The following is a 21828-nucleotide window of genomic DNA, read 5'->3' on the forward strand; positions in this document are numbered from 1 at the left end:
AACAATCATGGATTGGTAAATTGGTAAATTGCGCACTCTACCACAGCAATTGTGTCAGCATTGCCGCCAATGTCCACATACGCGAAATTCGCGTTGCAAAGTGTGCCGTCACCATCGTGGTCAACGTAAAGCCGCCGTCCCACTTTGAATTGCCGAGCATGGAATCAGCTCACTTGAGCTTTCATAAAAAAAAACACACACACATTTTTCAATTTTATTTTTATTTTTTTTTGTTCGACTGTATGAAAATTTGCATTTTATTATTTTTTTTTATTTCTCCCCCCCCCCCCCCCCCGACTCTATTTTTTAAAAAAATTCCCGTAAACCATTTAATAAAAAAAATGTTGGCCTTATTTTGGTTTGCAATCGGTTAATGCTTATAAGGGTGTGATTAGATTCATCACGAAATGGATGGGGGGGGGGGGGGGGGGGTAAAGGTCACATGAAAATGATGACGTTTATAAAGTCCGTGCAGAATTCGCGCCGTGACAACAGAGCAAAGATAGAGGGACGCAAGGCAACACCAGCTACGCTGATAAGCATAATTGTTATAATGCTATCACTGGAATTGTATACATTTGCTGAAGCTACAAATGTCCAAACAATCATGGATTGGTAAATTGTAAATTGCGCACTCTACCACAGCAATTGTGTCAGCATTGCCGCCAATGTCCACATACGCGAAATTCGCGTTGCAAAGTGTGCCGTCACCATCGTGGTCAACGTAAAGCCGCCGTCCCACTTTGAATTGCCGAGCATTCATGGAATCAAATGTCATGATATATTCGGTAAGTAATACATACACATTGCGGAAATTCAAAGTGTGTGGATTATGGGGAGGGGAGCTTTCAAATTAAATTGTTTTGACCACTTAATTTATCATTTATGAATCGCTCAGGATATTTATCAGTAGTATAAGCAGCCTAGATGGGGGGTTCAACTGAGTGCACTTTTGGGGCTGGGATGGGATAGGGGGTTCAACGGAGTGCAGCCCCTGTGGGGGATAGGGGGTTCAACTGAGTGCAGCCCCTAGGGGGGATAGGTGGGTCAATTCATTACATATAATCCCCCTAAATACGGGGGTGTGTTTACACTGTGTTTACATTACACTATATACGCTGCTGCTACTACGATTTTGGCAGCGACTTTTATACCTGTTGCATCATCTGTAAGGGCCCTGTGCATCAATACGATAGACCTACGTTTTTTTTATGCTGACTACACAGGTAATACTTGGCAGCGATTCAAGTTTGTTTAGGGCCGTGTGCAAAAAAAATATGCTTACCTATGCATTGTGACGTCATCCACTGTATAAATACGGCTTTTCTCCTACTTTCAGCTCATTCTACAGTCAGAGCCACCTCCCTGCCTGGGGGGTCATGGATTCTACTAGAGAAAAACAGTTACATGCTCAGCGATTATTAAAATGGAAAAAAAGGGAAAGAGAATTAGATCGAATTCTTTATGAGAAAAGAGAGCAAGAGTTAAAGCTCCGGGAAAAAAATGCTAAAATATTACAGAGAAGAGCTCAATTAAAACAACAACAACAACAACAACGACAATTACGGGAGAGAGAATTAGATCAAATTCTTGATGAAAATAAAGAGCGAGAATTAAAGCTTCGGAAAAGAAATGCCAGACTATTACAGAGAAGAGCTCAACTAGAAAAACAACGACAGCAACAGCAAAGGACTAGGGCGCATGAGGGGTCAAAGTTACCTATTCATTCACCACCCAAACCCAAGGCCATATCCCAGTATTATCGAGTCACAGTGAATGAAAGGGTGCACTCTAGAAAATTTAAAGCTCAAGAGGATTTTTACACTGTGATTTTTAAGGAGTTTCCAGAGGAAGAAAACAGAGGATTCGTTCGGCGATTATTCAGAGACATGTTACAAACTTTCAAATCGAAAATGCAGTGTAATCCTAACGATTACCTCCGCCTGAACATACGCCACAAATCTCTGGAATCAGAGATTTGGTACGAGTTTACTCAATGTAAACATTTTAACGAGGACGTCATTTTAGACAAGATTGAAGCCGTGCAACAATCCAGAAAGGGGTTCAAACTGGGCGACGGGGGCATGGAATTTGATATGTTTCGGGTCAAGTATCCCGAGGGAAGTGGTGGAGACAGAACCAAACATTTACAAGTGAATAAGGAGACTTTTAAGAACAATAAAAGAGCCATCGTTCGGATCGTCAATCCCTGGGATAAATTTTGTTTAGCTAGAGCCATCGTCGTGACTCGATTACACAGTCAAAAACCCGAACATCCAGACCCCGAATGGGAAAAACAATGGCGCCGTATGCGGAAGGGAGATAAGGAATCCTTAAACCAGAAACGAGAAGCCATAGCCCTCATGGAACAAGCCGGGTGTGATATCACTCAAGCTTGTGGATATGCAGAGTGGACGAAATTACAACAGGTGTTAGCTCCCCAGTATCGACTGAAAATATTTCAGTTCAAGTCTACTTCGACTAAACTCACCTTAGAGCGCATCTTCAAAGGCTGGGGAGATGGAACTTGTTTGAACATATTGTTAGACGACCATCATTACGATGCCATCATATCCATGCCGGGAGTAACGGGGAACCAATATTACTGTGATCAATGCGACGTGGGGTACAGGAATGTCACAGAGCATCGCTCCAAGTGCCCTCATCGCTGTACCTATTGTTTAGGACAACACCCTAATTGTCCCGATGAAGGGATCGAGATTAAATGTCGGGAATGCCATGGAATGTTTAAGAACAGGACCTGCTACGAAAATCATTTAAGACCTCATAGTAAGAAGACTACCACTACTGTCTGCAATTTAATGGAACAATGCGAGAAGTGTCAGTCTTGGATACCTAAGAAATTATTCCCTCATCACAAATGCGGAGGACAGAAACAGTGTAAGATCTGTAAGAAAATCGTCGATACCGATCATCAGTGCTACGTACAACAGAAGCCCCAGAAGAAGAAGAAGGGGAAAGGGACCTTAGAGTTTTACATCTATTTCGATTTCGAATGCACTCAGGAAACCGGCATTCACATCCCTAATCTGTGTGTGGCACACCGCGTCTGTCAACATTGCAGTCACTTACCCATAGACCAACCCTGTCCTCATTGTCAACACATGGGACCCCGTCAGCACCTATTTCAAGGACCAGACACCTTAAAGAAGTTCATGGACTGGTTATTACAACCCACTACAGGGACTAACAATTCCACTTTAGTACACGACGAGGCCATCATCATCGCCCATAACTTCAAAGGCTACGACGGACAGTTCATTTTGAATCACCTGGTGCATTCCTCTTGCCTGAAACCTAACGTCATCATGAACGGCAGTAAGATCTTATACATGGAAATATGCGGACTGAAATTCATCGACTCGTATAATTTCTTACCGTTTGCATTAGCCAAGATGCCCTCCGCTTTCGGATTCGACGAATTGAAGAAAGGCTATTTCCCCCACTTTTTCAATACGGAACAGAACCAGAATTACGTAGGACCTTATCCACCGGCAGCTTTCTACAATCCGGACGAAATGTCTATCAGTGGACGACGGGCTTTTTTTGAATGGTACGAACAACAGAGGGGAAAAGTATTTGATTTCCAGAAAGAGTTTGTAGAGTATTGTGTCTCGGACGTCGACATTTTACGCCGATGCTGTGCAAAGTTTAGAGCCACCCTCAAGAGTTTGGTCAATGTGGACCCTTTCCAGGAATCCATCACTTTTGCCAGTGCTGCTAATTTAGCCTACCGTCGACAATTCATGCCTAAAGAGACCATAGCCATCATTCCGAACCTCGGGTATCAACCGGCACGACAATATTCGGCTAAAGCCTGTCGGTGGCTCACCTGGATGAGTCAACAGACTGGATGTCACATACAACATGCCAGAAACGGGGGCGAAATCCAGATCGGAAATTATACCGTCGACGGATACCAGGAAGCGACTCGCACCGTCTACGAATTTTACGGGTGCTATTGGCACGGATGCCCCACCTGCTATCCCAGTTTACAGACCGAAACTCATCCTCATCGGACCCAATTTACTTACCAGCAATTACACGAAGAAACCCTCAGAAGGACTGGCGATTTAGAAAACATGGGGTATACCGTCCGTGGTATCTGGGAGCACGATTTCGATCAGCAAGTGCAAAAAGATGAGAGTTTACAGCAATTTGTAGGAAACCTGGACATTCCGGATCCTTTGAAACCTCGAGAAGCCCTGTACGGAGGTCGGACCAATGCCACCCGATTATATTGTGAGGAAGGGGACATGAGATACGTGGACGTTTGTTCCCTATACCCTTACGTGTTGAAACACCGACCTTTTCCCGTAGGGCATCCCGAGATCATCACAGACGAGTTCCAGGACGTGAGAAGTTATTTCGGTCTCATTCACTGTCGGGTCTTACCTCCCCGAGACCTCTATCACCCCGTATTACCTTATCGGACGGGAGGCAAGTTATTATTTCCCTTATGTCGCACGTGTGCCGAACGACAGGACTCTACGTCTCAAGATCGATGTCCACACACCGACCAGGAACGTAGTCTCACGGGTACTTGGGTGACGACCGAATTACATAAAGCCCTAGACATGGGATATACCTTAGATCGAATCTACGAAGTATGGCATTTTAAAGAAAGCAGTCAAGAGTTATTCAGATCTTACATCGATACCTTCCTCAAGATCAAACAGGAAGCCTCCGGATTTCCCCTCGACTGTAAGACCTCAGAACAAGAACAAGATTACATTCGAGAAGTCTTATACAAAACAGGCATCCGAATGGACATTCTCAGTATCGAGAAGAATCCAGTGAGAAGAACCATTGCTAAACTCTTTTTAAATTGTCTGTGGGGAAAATTTGCTCAACGCTTGTTATTACCCAAAACCAGATACTTGGACGAAGAAGAGGAATTACAGCAACTCTTACAAGATTCGACTCTCGACATCAAGGGCATGCAACTCTTAGATAATAAAGAGAACCCCAATGAAGACAAGATGTTAGTGAATTATCAAGACAAACAGGAATTCGTCGAAGAATGTCCCTTTGGAAACGTGGTCCTGGCTTGTTTTACTACCGCGCATGCCCGCTTACACCTCTACGAGACTTTACAACCTTTAGGAGATCGGGTCCTTTATTTCGATACGGACAGTATCATTTACCAACATCGGGAAGGAGCCTTTAATCCTACCTTGGGTAATAGTTTAGGAGAATGGACCGACGAATTAGACGGGGATCACATCATCAAATTCATGTCGGCAGGCCCTAAAAATTATGGTTACCGGACGGCCAAAGGAACCGAGGTTCATAAAGTCAAAGGAATCACTCTCAACTATCGTACCTCCCAGATCGTGTCCCTAGAGACTTTAGAAAAAATGCTGAAAGAAGAAATAGAGGAAGTGACAGTAACTTATCCCAACAAAATCCAGAGGACTCGTGATCATGAGCTCGTGACCAAACCATTAGAGAAAAAGTATAGAATTGTGTATGACAAGAGACAAATTGTAGAGAATTATAACACTCTACCTTATGGTTATTGATATGTTGATATGTTTGACTTTTTGAATTAAAAAAATTGAATTGTTGTTTTATGTGTTGTTATTTTTCTTCTTCCCTATAAAAAGGGGAGCAATACAAATCAAAAGTTCAGTCATGACTGAGAAATTGCTAGATCAACCCATGCGTTATCCCCAGTATGCTCGGCTCTCAAAGAGAGAAGCTACTTTTGAGCACGGATGGCCAGAACCTCTCTTAGGAAAAATACCAGACCTAGCTAGAGCCGGGCTTTACTACAAGGGAGTGAAAGATAACGCTACCTGTTTTCATTGTGGATTTACTTTTAGTAATTGGGATCCCGAGGACGATCCTTATGCAGAACATGCTTATTGGAACCCCAATTGTCCTTACATCAATCTGTATAAAGGACGAGGGTGGGTGATGAATGTGTTTATTGCGGGTTTAAATCAGCAGGGATATAAACCTTTACCTGAGATCAAACCTCTACTGAACCCACAACCAGACGTCCAGGCTCGAGGAAAATGTCACATTTGTTTAGACGAGGAATTACAAATCGTTTTTCTACCTTGCGGACACGTATGCTGCTGTGCTTTGTGTGCTCCTTCCTTTCAGTTTTGCCCCATCTGTCGAGGCGAGATTCAACAGTCCAAACGCCTATTTCTGTGTTAACTATAAATAAGACCCTGAACCCAACTTTTCCTTCATTGATCAACATGTATTCCGAGGAGACACCCCTCCCTTCTTTTCAATTGAAACACGAGTTTACCATGGTGGTTGCAGGACCCTCGAAATCGGGCAAAACAGAATTCGTCAAGACATTAGTGAACAATAGAGACTGGATCACCCCCATGCCCGAAAAAATCGTCTGGTGTTATCGGGAATGGCAACCCGCTTACACTTCTTTAAAAGAGAAGGTATCTTTCATCCGAAATATTCCAGAAGACGACGAGAAATTAGTAGCCAATTTGAGTGTGCCCCATTTACTCATTTTTGACGACATGATGGGAGGAAAAGCCATCGAATCTATTGTGGATTGGTTTACCCGTAAAGCGCATCATCGGAATACCAGTGTGATTTACATCACTCAGAATTTATTTGATCGAGCTGCCTCTCATCGCACCATTAGTTTGAATGCTCATTATTTAGTCTTATTCAAAAATCCCAGAGACAAATCTCAGATCAGTGTGTTGAGTCGTCAGCTAGCTTTACCTCATTTGATGTCTGCTTATCAAGAAGCCACCCAGGTACCTCACGGATATCTTCTCGTGGACTTGAGTCCCCAGACCCCAGACCAATACCGATTGAGAAGTCGAATGTTTGAAATGTTGACTGTACACATGCCTCAAGAGTATAAATAAAAGTGTTTCACACTCTTCTGAGTCATTGTTCATTTCAATCTCATCATGGCTCCATCAGCCAAGAGTAAATTAGTGAGAACCTTACGACGTTTACAGCGGGAACGAGATCCCGCGAAGCGAGCCCATTTAATCGAATTAGGGCGTAAAGCCTTATTGAATTGGTTTGCCATGGGAGCTCGCAATTTAATGAAAGGGGTCTTACCTATCAATAAACAGACCCAAAAGTTTATTAATAATCATCGTCAAGATTTAAGAATCATTGCCGATCAATCAGCCAGTGATCAAGACAGAAAAACAGCTATTTTAAAACGCGGAGGAGCTGGATTTCTAGGTGGAGTCATCATTCGTCATTTATTCAAATGGAATAGTCCTAAAAAACGGCGGGTTCGTCGTTTAAAGAGTGTAGTGGTAAGAGTCGATAATAAGAAACAAAGAGTGTTTCCAGATTGGATGGTCCGTGTCGGAGGAGCAGCTCAAAAGAGCAGAAAAAAGAAGAAGAGAAAAGCCCCTCCCAAGAAGAAAAAAGCCCCTCCCAAGAAGAAAAAAGCCCCACCCAAGAAAACAGCGAAAAGGCGAAAATCTGCTCCTCAAACTCTAGCTCAACGTAAAGCCATGCCCGAAAGTCTGAAAAACGAAATCAATCAGTATTATAAGGAACAAAGACAAAAGACCATAGGAGAATTGCTCAAGAAACAAGCAGAACTGAGAATGGATCGTGCTATGGGACCCATAGGTAGTCAAAGAGCCAGCGATTTAGAAGTGTTTCCTCGAGTGAATGTGGGCATTCCCTCCTCCTCCTCTACCCCTGGAATTAAAGTTCCCATTCATGTCCCTAAAATCACACGTTTTCAACCCTTGACGGCCTCCACCCCTCAACTACCTAAAGGCCTGAGATATAAATGTCGATATTGTGGGAAAATTTATGTCAGGGAGAAAGCGAGAGATAAACACGAGAGCGACAAACACGGAGGATATGCCCCTCCTTAAGAGAGACACTATAAAAGGGAGTGACATGAGAGACTTCTCTTCATTGTTTTCAAAGATGGCCAAGAAGAAAAAGGGATGTTGTACGCGATTAAGAGCGCATGCCCCTCTTTTAAGAGTGTTATCGGACCCTCACTATTCCTCGTCTTTAAAAACGGGGATTTTAAAACATTGTTCTGGAGATTGTATTCTGAAAATTTGTGAGATCGTCTACAACCTATTAAAAGGGGTGTTACCTCTCAATTCGGCTCAGAAACGAAAACTAGCTCCTAAGAAACACATCTTAAGGAGACTGGTCCGACCCCAATCCATACAGAAACGACGAGCTTTATTAGTACAACAAAAAGGAGGAGGTATTTTACCCCTTTTAATCTCAGCAGCACCTTTACTGTTGGATGCCGGACATTCTGTCTATAAAGCCATTAAAAAGAAGAGGAACAACAAGATACAAAAATGAGTCGTAAAATGGTGATAGTACCTGAAGTTCTGTTGAATGAACTCAAAGGTAAACTCCCCAAACCTCCGGAATTTCAATCTACTCTGAGTATAGGTCAAGAATTGGACCAGATTACCAGACGTGAAGATTTAACTCCAGAAGAAAAAGTGGCTTTATACGGTCAAGAACTTCATCGGTATAGGAATTATTTACAACAAGCGAGAGAGCCAACGACTACCAAAAAAACCCCTGCACCCTTAGCCCCAGCAGCACCAGCAGCCCCAGCCCCCGCAGCAGCAGCAGCAGCTCCAGCAGTAGCAGCAGCACCCACTAGCAGCCTCAGACCCCGAGATCGATCAACAAATCATTCAAAGTGTGAATAAACCCATGCAAAGGAAAGCTGAATTATTATTAAATCATTTAAAGAAAACCAACGTCTTGACTTGGGATAAAGACGGAGAAATCAGTTATCGAGGTCAAAAAGTGCCCGATTCTAACATTGTGGATATAATGGCCGAAAACATGAGAACCAGATCCTTGAAAAATCGTCCGGTGCCTAAAGGATTAGATGAATTTGCTCAAGCTTTAAAAGAGACCCGTACTCCCATGACTTACTTGCAAAATCGAGACCTTATAAAAGCCATGCAGAAACCAGGAAAAATCAGTACTCCTAAAGGGGCTTTGAGTGACGACGACGACGAAGAGGAAGAGAGCGGATTTCAGGATGCTTCCTCTTCTTTTTTGACCCCTATTAGTCGACCTGTAGAGGCAAGATCAAGGGTGTTAAAAAAATTCACACCTAAATATAGTCCCTATCGAGCCCAAAAGCAATTAAAAGCCCAAGAAGAAGAAGCCAATAAGAAATTAGAACAAATCGAGGAAAATTGGCTATCATTGCCTAAGAAATGAAGAAGAAGAAGAAGAAGAAGAAGAAGGGAGTAGAAGACATTTTAACAGAGATTTATTACGATCCTAAGAGAGGGTATGGAGGCATACAGACTTTGTATCGTCAGGTCAAAAGTCTGGGACATAAGATTTCTTTAAACACCATACGAGAATGGTTAAAAGAGCAAGATACCTATACCTTACATAAACCCATTCACCGAAAATTCCGGAGACAACAGACCAGAGTGACGGATATAGACGAACAATGGCAATTAGATTTAGCGGATGTGTCCAGTTTAAAGAAACATAATGACGGTTATACCTTTTTATTGTGTGCCATTGACGTCTTATCTAAATATGCATGGGTGGTGCCTTTAAAACAGAAAACGGGGAAAGAAATGATTCGAGGATTACAAGAGATTTTCCGACAAGACGGTCGACGTCCCGTCCGCATTCAATCGGATCAAGGCAAAGAATTTACCAATCGAGAATTCTTACAGGCGTTTAAATCCATTCATTTCTTTACCACTCGCAATACGGACACCAAAGCCAGTATCGTGGAACGATTTCAGAGAACCCTCAAAGCACGCATGTGGCGATATTTCACTCGGAATAAAACCAGACGGTATTTAGAGATCTTACCGGATTTAGTGTATGCTTACAATCATACCTATCATCGCAGTATCCAAAGAACCCCAGCTCAAGTGAAGCCCTCCAATGTGTTAAAAGTCTGGAAAACTTTATATGGGGAAGAATCATCACCTAAAACCAAAAAACCCCCCAAGTTTAAAACAGGAGATAAAGTGCGCATCAGTAAAGCTAAACGCACTTTTGAAAAAGGATATTTACCGAACTGGACCACGGAAATATTTACCATTGCTCGACGAGTCCCCGGTCGGTATCCTTACGTGTATCGAGTACAAGATTACAACCAGGAGGAATTAGAAGGGACTTTTTACGAGAAAGAATTACAACAGATCATTAAAAAAGACGACGTGTACGAAGTAGAGGAAATCTTGGGGTATAAAAAGCGACGAGTCGGGAAGAAAATCATTCAAGAAGTCAAAGTCCGGTGGAAAGGATATCCCCCTAGTTTCGATTCATGGATTCCCCAAACGGATCTCATCAAATAACACCTCATTGGAAATGTTGTGGAGAGAATATTCCTCGAGAAGAAATTGTGTATTTTGCACAATTATTCATTTGTATTTCCCTCATCATCACCAGTGTGGTCATGTTAGCTTTACACGATTCTAATCGAGAATATTGGATGGTCTGTGTGAGTTCTTCGGTCGGTTACATCATGCCTAGTCCTACCATGATACATCATACCCCTAGGGTCAAGAAGACCAATTCACCCAGTTAATCCCGGAATCTAAAAATAGATACACCCCTCTATATAAAAAGGAGACACCATAAGCCTAAGAAGATCATTTCTGATCTGAGTGAGGGACAGAGCACACATCATGGATTTTTCAAGCTCAGAGTATCGTTGGAAAATAGTAGAACCTGAAGGGACTAGTCACAAAGGAGAATGGATGAAAAACAAAGAGACATGTATTCAAGATTTCTTTGATAAGAATCCAGGACAAACAGGTCTCAATGAAATCTACCTGTATAAGAGATTCAAGTTACCGCACCGCAAAAGAAGCAAACACATGGTCTTATTAGGACCCAGATCACCTAAATATGGAGAATTTAAATGGAAAGTCAATTACGTCTTGGCTCACCGAACACAGGGACCCGAGAAGACTTGGATTCATGGGAAATGGATGAAAAAAGCTGGAGATTGTATGAAAGACTATTTGGAAGAAGTGGTCGTAAAAGGATACGATATCATGGACTGTGCTTGTGAAACAGACTATTTGTACATGAGGAGACCTTTTCCCATACAAAAAGAACTGAACAGAAGTTTTGAATGTTTGTTATTATGATGTTCTTGTTGTTGTTGTTGTTATGAATAAAAAAATAAAAAGAAAAAACCAAAAAAATTCTAGTGTTGTTAGTTATTTTTTTCCCCTATATACACACATACAACTAAACGCTCTATATACACATAACAGAGCGCTCTATATACACTAGCTTTGTCATGATGACGTCACAATCACGGATTTGAATCGCTGCCAAGTATTTACCTGTGTAGTCAGCATAAAAAACGTAGGTCTATCGTATTGATGCACACGCCCCCTAATTTTTTGCACACGGTCCTTACAGGTATAAAAAGGTAGGTCAAAGGTGCACACGGCTCACAGCAGGTATATAAAGCGGAGCTGGGAGTACCCTGCACTCATTATTTAGCCATCATGTCTTTTGTGTGGAGAATTATCTATTGGATTGATGTAGAAAAAACAATATGCTATCACTGCAATGAGAAGACGAAAGAGATACATAAATACGTCGGCTACAACGATGCGGGAGAAGTTGTTGATTGGTACTGGGGATGTAGTAAATGTAGAGAACCTATGCCACACTGGATGGTAGATGACCCCCCTTCCATGGAGACTTGTGGTTGTAGCTGGTGCCTGAAATATTTCATCTGGAAGAAAGGAATTGAGAACATACCGCCTCCCCGATGGGTGAAAATGACCAGGAACAGACCTTTGAAAGAATGTATGATGTGCTACCAGGAAAAGACTCGAGGAAAATGGAAATGCGGACAATGCCGGCAATATCCGTGTTGTGAAAAGTGTGTGAAGAAACTCTTTGAGACTTCCTACAAGAAATGCCCCTTATGCCGATATGAAGGACAATGAAATCATTTTTTTTTTTTGTATTTTTTACTTGAATAAAAATTTGTGTTTAAAAATTCTTTGTTGTTTTGTTGTTTGTTTTAAAAATAAAATATAATTTAAAAAATAAAAATTTAAAAAATAAAATAAAAATAGATGAAAGGTTTTATCAAGAGGTATATAACAAACCCTCTCTCATTCTGAAAAAGGACACTGAACAAGTCAGACGTGTTTTTTGTTTTTTCCCCAAAGATGCAGTATCGTTGGTATTGTGAGAGTCCCATTAGTCAGTGTATGTACATGCAAGGAGGGTGGATGAAAACTAAAATAGGAGCCATCATGGATTTCTTTGAAAATCATCCAGGCTATTACCTGGAGAATGTGTGGTTGGAAAAAAGAATGAAAATTCCCTATCCTCTAACAGGATCTAGAGTGAGGGTGAAAATCAACCAACATTATCAGCAATTCAAATGGGTTACTTGTACTCAAAGGAATCGACTGACACCCATCAACACCATTCAGAATGAAAGTTCATGGTACTCGGACATTGGAGATTGTCTGAAATATTATTTCAAGATGGAGAAAAAAGGACTGATGTTTCCACCTCATTATTGTCCTACAGAGTACTTGTATTGTCGCATCCCCTTTTCCCAGATTAAAGACTCGGTGGAAAAGAAAGGACATTTGTTGACTCGAGTGATTGAGGACCGATCATCAGAAGACGAAGAAGAAGAAGAAGAAATAGATGTGTAAATTTTTTGAATAAATGTTTTGAATTTTTTTAAAAAAGTGTTGTTATAAATACAAAGGTCTTAAGGTCTAGAGTCTCAGTCTTAGATTGAACATGGCCGAGAGCAGTGGGTTTTACATGACTTTACCCAGTGATGGGTCTATGGCCTCTTTTTCTAGCAATACGACTGCTCAATTTAAAACCTTATTACCACAATCCCTAGATTTAACCGACGGAGAATGGGAAGTGGCTTTAACAGAAATGATGTATCCCAATTCATTGAAAAACATTACAGAAAAGGAGGCTTATTTTGACATCCTGGTTCCTCAGTCTTATGCTCGCCATATCAAAAACCCCAATGTTTATGGCAGATTTAAAATGAAAACCTTAGACCCAATGCCATTACGTCAATGTCCTGTACTGCTCGATTGGGCCCATACTAAACGACCTGCACTCGTTGAACTAGATAGCAAGATGGAAATTAGACGAATTCACTTCAGACCCGGGCCTTACACTCACCCCAAGGCCTTAACAGAGGAAATAAGTCTAGGACTAGAGAGATCATTGAAAAAAATATGGAAAACCCTTGGTGATGGAAATGAAGAAAAATCTATGAAATTAGTATATTACGAGACCTATGATCGAGTGATGTATCAAATCAATGAAAAAATGCTTACTCCCTTATGCATTCGTTTCCCCACATCCCTAGCTTATAAGCTAGGCATGGACGGTCAGAAGGTCATTCTTCAGAACGATACAGAAAACATGACCAAATGGATCAACATTAGTTACTTGGGAAACAATACTGTGGATTTATATGAAAATCTGAAATCCATGTATGTCTATTGTGACTTGATTCAACCCCAGACGGTAGGCTCCAATGCCTTGAAACTCTTAAGAGTGGTGCCTTGTACATTTCATTTGGAGGATTCAAAACAAGCCAAATGGGAACCCATTCGAGCGGAATATTTGAAACTAAGTAAAAAACATTTCGATACCATTGAGATTCACATCATGACTCCTTTAGGGACTCCCATGCCCTTTGTAAGTGGTAAATCAGTGGTGAAACTTCATTTCAGAAAAGTATACTGAGATGAATGTACCGTTATTGTGTTCCATCTTATTGGGCGTGGTGGCTTGTCTGGTCTGCTGTCTGTATTGTATTCAGCCGTAAAGGGTATAAAAGGAAGTCCCCCGAGGATATAAAGGTCAGTTGAACAAGCGACATGAACCATGCAGTATCATCCCGGATTACTGAGACAAAGAGGACACAGTTGGACTTATCATAAAGGTTTATTACGTCAAAAAGGCGGAGCAGTAGGTTCTATCATCTCTGGATTGGTGGGAGCCCTTCCCTTGGATAATCTATCGGGAACTCCTCTTACAGGATTACTCAAATTGGGTAGGATTTTAACTCACATGAAACCTCAAAAAGGAGGAAATTTTTTAAACTTCCTCTCGGCAGCAGTCCCTAACATACCCCTACCGGGCATAGGCTCAGGTTTGACTCTCAAAGAAGCGACCAAGTTAGCCATGGGGCCACAAAAAGGTCGAGGATTTGTCAAAGATTTACTCAAACATGGGAAACAACAAGCCATCATGGCCGGAGTGAAGATAGGCAGGGATGTGGTGGGAAAAAGAAAAAACATCCGAAATGCTCTTTTAACCCACGGACTCAATGCGGCCAAAAATACAGGTCTATTTGCTTTCAATCGAGGAGTCTCTTTACCCTTTAGAAAGAAGAAGAAGAAAAAAGGACAAACAGGTCAAGGAAGAAGAAGAAGAAAAAGAAGAAAGCAGACAGGGAGAGGAAGAATCCTGTTAGCCCGAGGGGGTCCTAAGAGAAAAAGGAAAAAACAAGGAGGAATTCCTAAAAGAAAACGTCATTTAGATGTGTTTGACTGAGAGAGAGAGAGAGAGTATAAATAGACCAGTCCAGGGAACAGAAGGTTCATTTGTGAAAACTGAATCCTAGTAGACACATCATGTTACAGCCCGATTCCTGTGCGTGTGGGATGAACAATTTACAATTGTTTCAAGTCCCTCCGACTAATATTGCTTTAGAAGACTCGAAATGGGAAGAATATTACCCCATTTCCAGTACTTTAGATTCCGACACCGCTCCCATCGAATTTGAAATCAAAGGACAAGGAGATCACTATCTGGATTTATCTCAAACTTATGTTCAAATGGTATGTAAATTTACCAAAGACGATGGAAGTAATCTGACTGGGGCAAACAGCACTTCCAGTCCCGTGAATAATATCTTACATTCCATGTTTACGGAAATCGATGTCAGTCTGAATGGAAAAATAGTGACTCCGGGGACGGATACCTATCCTTACAAAGCTTATCTGGAGAAATTATTGTCTTACCGACCCAGAACTTTAAAGACACAGACGAGGGCCTGTAGTCTGTGGGAAAAAGATACGGCAGGACACATGGACGAAGTGGGGTTAGAGGACCTTGGTGTAGCTGCAAATAAAACCTTTAATGTAACTCCGGGTCAAGATGGTGGTGCCGACACGGTGACCATTAACCAACCCATCCTCACAGCGTTACCGGCCAATTCTAAAAACGAAGGATTCCGAAAAAGACACCAAGCTATTGCTGACAGTAAGAAAATCAGTTTGCTGGATACTTTACATTTGGATTTGTTTCAACAAGATCGATTTCTACCTAATGGAGTGGACGTCCGTTTGCGATTTAATCGAGCTAGACCCTCTTTCTACATGATGATCAAAGGAGGAAGTACAGGAAAAGTGAAAATATTGAGTATGATCTTGTGGGTGAGAAAAGTCAAACCCACAGCAGTCATGATGAATACCATTAATCAGAGTTTGAATACCCACAGAGCCAAATATCCCTTGAGAAGAGTGGAAGTGAAAACCTTTACCATTGGCTCAGGAACCCAGTCTAAGATTACGGATCATCTGTTTCAAGGCCAGATGCCTAAACGTCTCATTTTAGGCTTTGTGGAGAATGCGGCCTTTAACGGAGATAAAACTAAAAATCCCTTTCATTTCCAAAACTTTGGGATCAAGAAATTAGATGTCAGTATCAACGGAGAGACCATGAGTACTCGTTGTTTTGAACCTAATTTCAACGACGATTTATATCTGAGATCATATCTCAGTCTGTATCAAGCTCTGGGGAAATTAGGAGAAGATTGGGCTCCGGACATCACCCTAGAAGAGTATAAAAGCGGCTACACTCTATGGGGCTGGGATTTCACTAAAGATCAAGAAGCGCAATCGGATAAATTCCACATCATAGAAACAGGAAATCTGAGAGTAGAAGTGCAGTTTACCAACAATACGGCTACCACCATCAATTGTGTGGTGTATGCAGAATTCGATAACTTATTAGAAATTAACAAACAGAGAGAAGTGAGCATTGATTACTAAAAAAATGGATACGGGACAATTGAGAGAAGTCTTATCCAGAGAATTCAAGAGTTCTTTTGGAGGCGTGTATCCTGTAGATTTATTACCGGATCAATTAAGACCTGGAGAAAAAGCTGTCGTGGTCAATACGGATCCTCAAGATCGACCTGGAGAACATTGGGTGTGTCTATATGTGAGCAATCCCGTGGTGGAATATTTCGATTCTTATGGATTTCCTCCCTTACAAAAAGAAATTCAAGATTTTATCCAGCGTCATGCTCAACAATGGATTTATAATCCGTATCGCTATCAAGACTGGAATACCGATGTGTGTGGACAATATTGCGTGTATTATTTACATCAAAGAGACAAGAAAAGAAAGAAAACCGACGAGTGGCTATTCCCCTTTGACCAGAGTACGGCTTTACAAAGGGACAGATACGTAGCGAATTGGTTTAAAAACACTTATCATAAATTACCTACGGGTCATGGACAAAAGTGTCAATGTTTTTATCAAAATGTATTGTAAATGAGTTGTTTGTTGTTTGTTGTTTGTTGTTACAAAATAAAGAATGAAAAAAAAATCAAAATCTGTGTTCTTTGTTTTGTGTTAGTGTTTTCAGAAAAAAATCCAGTTTGAACTGGTTAGGCTAGACTGAGCTTTTGACTGTGAAGCGTGACGTCATAATCTTGAATCGGTGCCAAGTATTTACCTATGTAGTCAGCATAAAAAAAAACGTAGGTAAAACGCATGTTTTGCACACGGCCCTTATCTTTCAAGGTGAGGGGGTATAAAAACAAGGTGTTAAAGACGATCCTCCTCAGTTGGGGGCATGTGGTTGAGTAAACGACAGTTTGGCAAGCGAATTCCTAGAATATTAGAAGACATGGAGATGGATAAAGATAAATTTGCCTTATTAGAAAAGAGAATGACGGAACCTATGGAGGGGGATCACGAAGCTCCTCAAACAAAAAGAAGAATAGAGTTGAAAACCCTGGATCCGGAACCTAAGAATGAATATATACCCCTGCATGAGCCTATCAATGATCCTAAATGTCCAGACAGATTTTACAGGACAGCCATTAATTGGACTTTCACCATTAAAGAGCCTAAAGAAGAAGAAGATATAGACATGTTTCTGAGCAACCAAGATGATTTCTTCTTCGGTTTCCAGTATTTGATTATACAAAAGGAAAGACATCCCTGGACAGGAGAACTGCATCAAATCAGGGGATTCATTCAAATGAAGGAACCAGAAGGAGGACTGACTATGTGCAGACTTCATATCGCTGCCAGATTTGCTATGTCTCACAGTACCCCAGAATTGGAAAGTATGTTTTACAAGCAAGGAGGTGACTATGAAGAATATGGTGTTCTGAAACCGGAGGAGAGAAATAAAGAATTGGAGCCCAGAGATTGGATAGAATGGGAAATAGGAGCTTGGAAGAAACCTGAAGCTATTGCAGCCAGAGAAGCTAGGAAGAAACAGTTCTTAAAGAATGTGAGCTGGTCAAGATGTGAATAAAAAAAAAAAAAGATTGAACTGTTATTTATTGTTAGATCTCAATAAAAAAAGAAAAGAAAAAAAAAATTGTGGGTTTTTTGTCATTTTTAAAAAAAAAAAAAAGGTTATCTCCCTTTAACCATAGATTTTTTTCAAAACACCAAAACAAAAAAAAAGTGTTGAGGGTTTTTTAAAGATTGATAAAAATAAATACAATTTTAAAAAAAAAGTATAAATAGTAAACATGGTACAAAACACACCTCAGTTGTGGACTGGTTTCATTATGGGTAACACCTCCAGTAAAGAAATGAGTCAGAACACTAGATTAAAGGAAACTGAATGGTTACTTATACAGGAGGGAGGAAAAGATATCATACCACCTCCCTTGATGGTAGAACATCCTGCAGTATTTATACCACCTCCCTTGATGGAAGAACATCCTGTAGAATATAAACCTCAGGAGGAGGAGGAAAAAGAAAACATAAGACCAAACAACAAACTCTTGGAGGATATTAAGGCTCATTATCAAAACAAACAGAAAGAAAATACAGGCAATGGATATATTGCTTACTTAAAACAAGACAGAGGTAGAATAGCCAATAATTGGATATTTAATTTAACTGGGTGCCGACAGGAAGATGTAGATCAAATCATTGGAAGTGATTATCAATACTTGATCTTACAAAAAGAAAGGCATCCAGAAACTGGAAAACTTCATCATGTGAGAGGATTCATTCAAATGAAAAACAGGGTTCAAGGGAGATACATGTACAGAAAGATTCATAAATTAACCTGTTTTGAGATGTCTTACAGCACCCCAGAATTGGAAAGAACTTTTTATAGACAAGGTGACTATGAAGAATATGGAGTTCTAAAACCTGATGTGAGAAACAAAGAATTAGTTCCAAGAGATTGTAGATTTACCTGAATAATAAAAAAAAATCTTGTTTTATTGTGTTGTTGTTGTTGTTCTATAAAAACAAGGGTGTTTTAAAAAATAGATTCATTTTACATCATGAGTCTCCAGGAGATACAAGGTGATTTACTCAACTGTGAGGTAGAAGCTATTGTTCATCAATGTAATTGTTTAACTGTAAAAGCTCATGGATTGAGTCAAAGTCTGGCAGAGAAATTCCCACAAGCTAATCTCTATGCCACTCGCAGACCTCTAGGGACTAGAAATTTAGCCGTAGAAGAAGATAGAGGAATTCCAGGCACTATTAAGGTGTTTACCTCACAAACCCCTGTGGTCATTTGTTTACTAGCTCAATGGGATTATGGAAAAGCAAGTCACCGACCTAAAAGAATTTCCACTTATCAGGATACCCCACAAAACAGAGAGCAATGGTTTCAAGCCTGTTTACAAGAAATGGGGGAAAGTTTACCTTACCAGACTTATGCTTTTCCTTACAAGATTGGGTGTGGACTAGCCCAAGGAAATTGGATTCATTATAGACATTATATTGAACAATTTGTACACACTTATGAAAAACATGTGTACATTCTTCATCATTAATTGTGTGTTTTTCATGTGATGTAAAAAATAAAGAAGAAAAAAAAAGTACCTTTTTATCTGTCATACTCTAATGTCTGTTTTAAACCGGAGATGAAGGTCCACCGCAATCCCCATGCACTCATAAGCAGATCTCTGGAGGGGGTCAGTAGAAACACTCAAGTAGTTTTTTTTCTTTTCCCCTGTGATATAATGTCAAATATTTTAATGGAAAATTCAGAAATTTATTAGCACTTAAAGATAAAAAAACTTGCTATCTTTATGGTATTGATTTCCATTATCAGATTTTATATATTTTTTTTTTATCCATTTTAAAAATATAAACATTTAAAATAATTATCTTAATAATAATAATTAAATAAATTAAAATGATATTGAAACTTTTTTTAGATTCAAGTTTTTGTTTTTATGTTAGTTATTTCACTGTGTATTTCCCCAAAGGAAGACCAACAGCCAGGCTTCACTTCACTTAGAGAATGGATTGGTTAGGAACAAAACATATCTTCCAGGTTTGAGGACTGTATAGAAAAATAAAACCCATTTTTGTTATTATGATTTAAATTACATGAGACAATGCCTCTTATAAATGTAATGCAAAAATAATATCTCTTATATATATATGGATTCCTATACTCTAATCATATTAAATGTCATTTGTAAAATGTATTTTTTAAAGACAGATTTTATTTAGGATTGACTTTTTAAATGATGACATGAATAGCAGGCCATACTTTAAGCACATGACAAAAACATTATCTCAAATTACACAGAAATGGGTTATTTAGCATAGCTGACATTAAACATATAGGTGAGGGATAACATAATCACAATTATAAACAATGTGAAACAACTTTAAACGACCTACAAGGTAGATTACAAGCCTTTTTCACGGGGGTAAAATCTTGCGGAGATTCAACAACATGAATAGCAGGCCATACTTTAAGCACATGACAAAAACATTTTCTCAAATTACACAGAAATGGGCTATTTAGCATAGCTGACATTAAACATATAGGTGAGGGATAACATAATCACAATTATAAACAATGTGAAACAACTTTAAAAGACTCACAAGGTAGATTACAAGCCTTTTTCACTGGGGTAAAATCTTTGCCGAGATTCGACAATGGCGGCCTAATTTACATAAAAAATTACGGCGTACTTGGAGACATAAATTTTTTTTAAAAAGTGATTTTTTTTTTTGACTGTTTAAGTAATCTTTTTGAACACACAGAACGTGTTTTAACTTTGAGAGATTTTTAAAAAGATCCTCTTTTTTCTAAGATACAATCGTTTCTTTGACTGTATTTTAGAAAAAAAAGAAAATCTTTTTTTTTCTAAGAGACACACACATACGTTTCGTTTTTGACTGTTTAAGTAGGCATCTTTTCGAAACAATTGGGTGGCCGTGAAAACGGCCGTTTGTTATAAAACACTTTTTGGGTTTTTTTTTATTTTGTAAATTTTTTTTTGTTGTTTTTTTTTTCTGACAACTGTTTTCAGGTGAGGGTGGGTCCTCTAGCTCTCCAAAATTTCCTGCACAAGGCGGCCGACGTCGACGTCTTCATCGGAATCGGATTCATCCAACCCCCCTCCAAACTCCGATCTCCGGGTCAAGGGTATTCTCACCCGCCGGGCGTTCCTGCATAAAGGGCAGGGTTGACTCCTTTCTATCAGGCGCGCCGCACATAATACGCAAGCTGGCCGCTGCAAACATCTGGAACAGATGAAATTGTTTTCTTCATTATCAGTGAGACAGAGTGTACATAAGATCCTGTCGACGGGAACTCCAATCCCCCAGGGCGGGATCCTTCCTTGATTCCGTGCCTGGGACTGTGGGTTGGGTGCAGCAGGTCTTGGTGGTGACGGGGGTGACGAACGGGGTGCTGGTGGTGGTGATCTCTGGTACGGGTGCGCCCTTCGATGGCGATCATTCACCTGGATCCGGGCCATGTTCATTCGACAGATTTCCCTTCCGTTATCGATTCTTCTTACTGTCAAGTGAGACTCTACGATGATCCCCGGAATGAGGAAAAGATCTTCGTGAAACAGTCGCTGAGACATCTTTTGTCTTCTATATCTGCAATCAGTTACGATCAGTCTTCTATCTGCAAACAGCTAGGATCAGAATGACACCGAGAGCTCGGAGGGTCTGTATTTATACACAATAGCAGACGATTGTGCAATCGCGGCAAAACATCAACAATCCAATCATGTGATCAAATGTGATTGGCTAAAACAAAAAAATCGCTTTTGATCATGTGATCAAAAAAAGCCCCATCACAGTGACAAAGCAAAATTGAAGGGGGAAAAGGCCGAACCCGAGTGCATATATGACGTCATACAATAACATAACACTGATGTAGTATTACATGATTTTTATTTTATTTCTTAAAAACTAACAAAGCTTCTAACTGTCGAATTCTCCTCCGAAATCGTATTCGATCCGCTACTAATTGCATCCAGGGACTTCTCCGGTCTTCGGGGGGTAATTCGTAGATTTGATTGAGGCTGGTATTAAAAGTCACGGATTTCCTAGCCTGTGTGAAATTTCCAGGTATTTCATTCCGTATTGAATACATTTTTTTTTTTCTTTCATCGCATCTATGTCCTGCCACAATAAAATCACTTTGCCCGCTTGGGGATGGGTCAGGAAACTGTAAGGCTTTCCGAAATAACGGGTCAGGTTCAGTCCGTACCATTTCTGGGGCAGAATTGTTTTCATATGTCGACATAGAAAATGTATGGTAGCTAGTCTCCCCATGGTCGTCGCATGATG

The 21828-nt window shown here is 40.3% G+C and overlaps 1 long non-coding RNA gene across 1 annotated transcript; it reads right to left on the reverse strand.

Annotated features, from left to right (window-relative positions):
• Positions 1-1291: 1291 nt before the first annotated feature.
• Positions 1292-19909, reverse strand: LOC134233797 (uncharacterized). Its single transcript, XR_009985063.1, has 3 exons — positions 19474-19909; positions 19102-19231; positions 1292-1389 (listed from the first exon to the last, which is right to left on the reverse strand). It is a non-coding gene; the product is annotated as an uncharacterized LOC134233797 (long non-coding RNA).
• Between the last annotated feature and the right edge of the window lie 1919 nt (positions 19910-21828).

This window comes from Saccostrea cucullata, unplaced genomic scaffold (assembly GCF_032062105.1).
Source record: "Saccostrea cucullata isolate Sc308-1 unplaced genomic scaffold, CSIRO_AGI_Scuc_v1 ctg1254, whole genome shotgun sequence".
NCBI classification, from domain to species: Eukaryota; Metazoa; Mollusca; class Bivalvia; order Ostreida; family Ostreidae; genus Saccostrea; species Saccostrea cuccullata.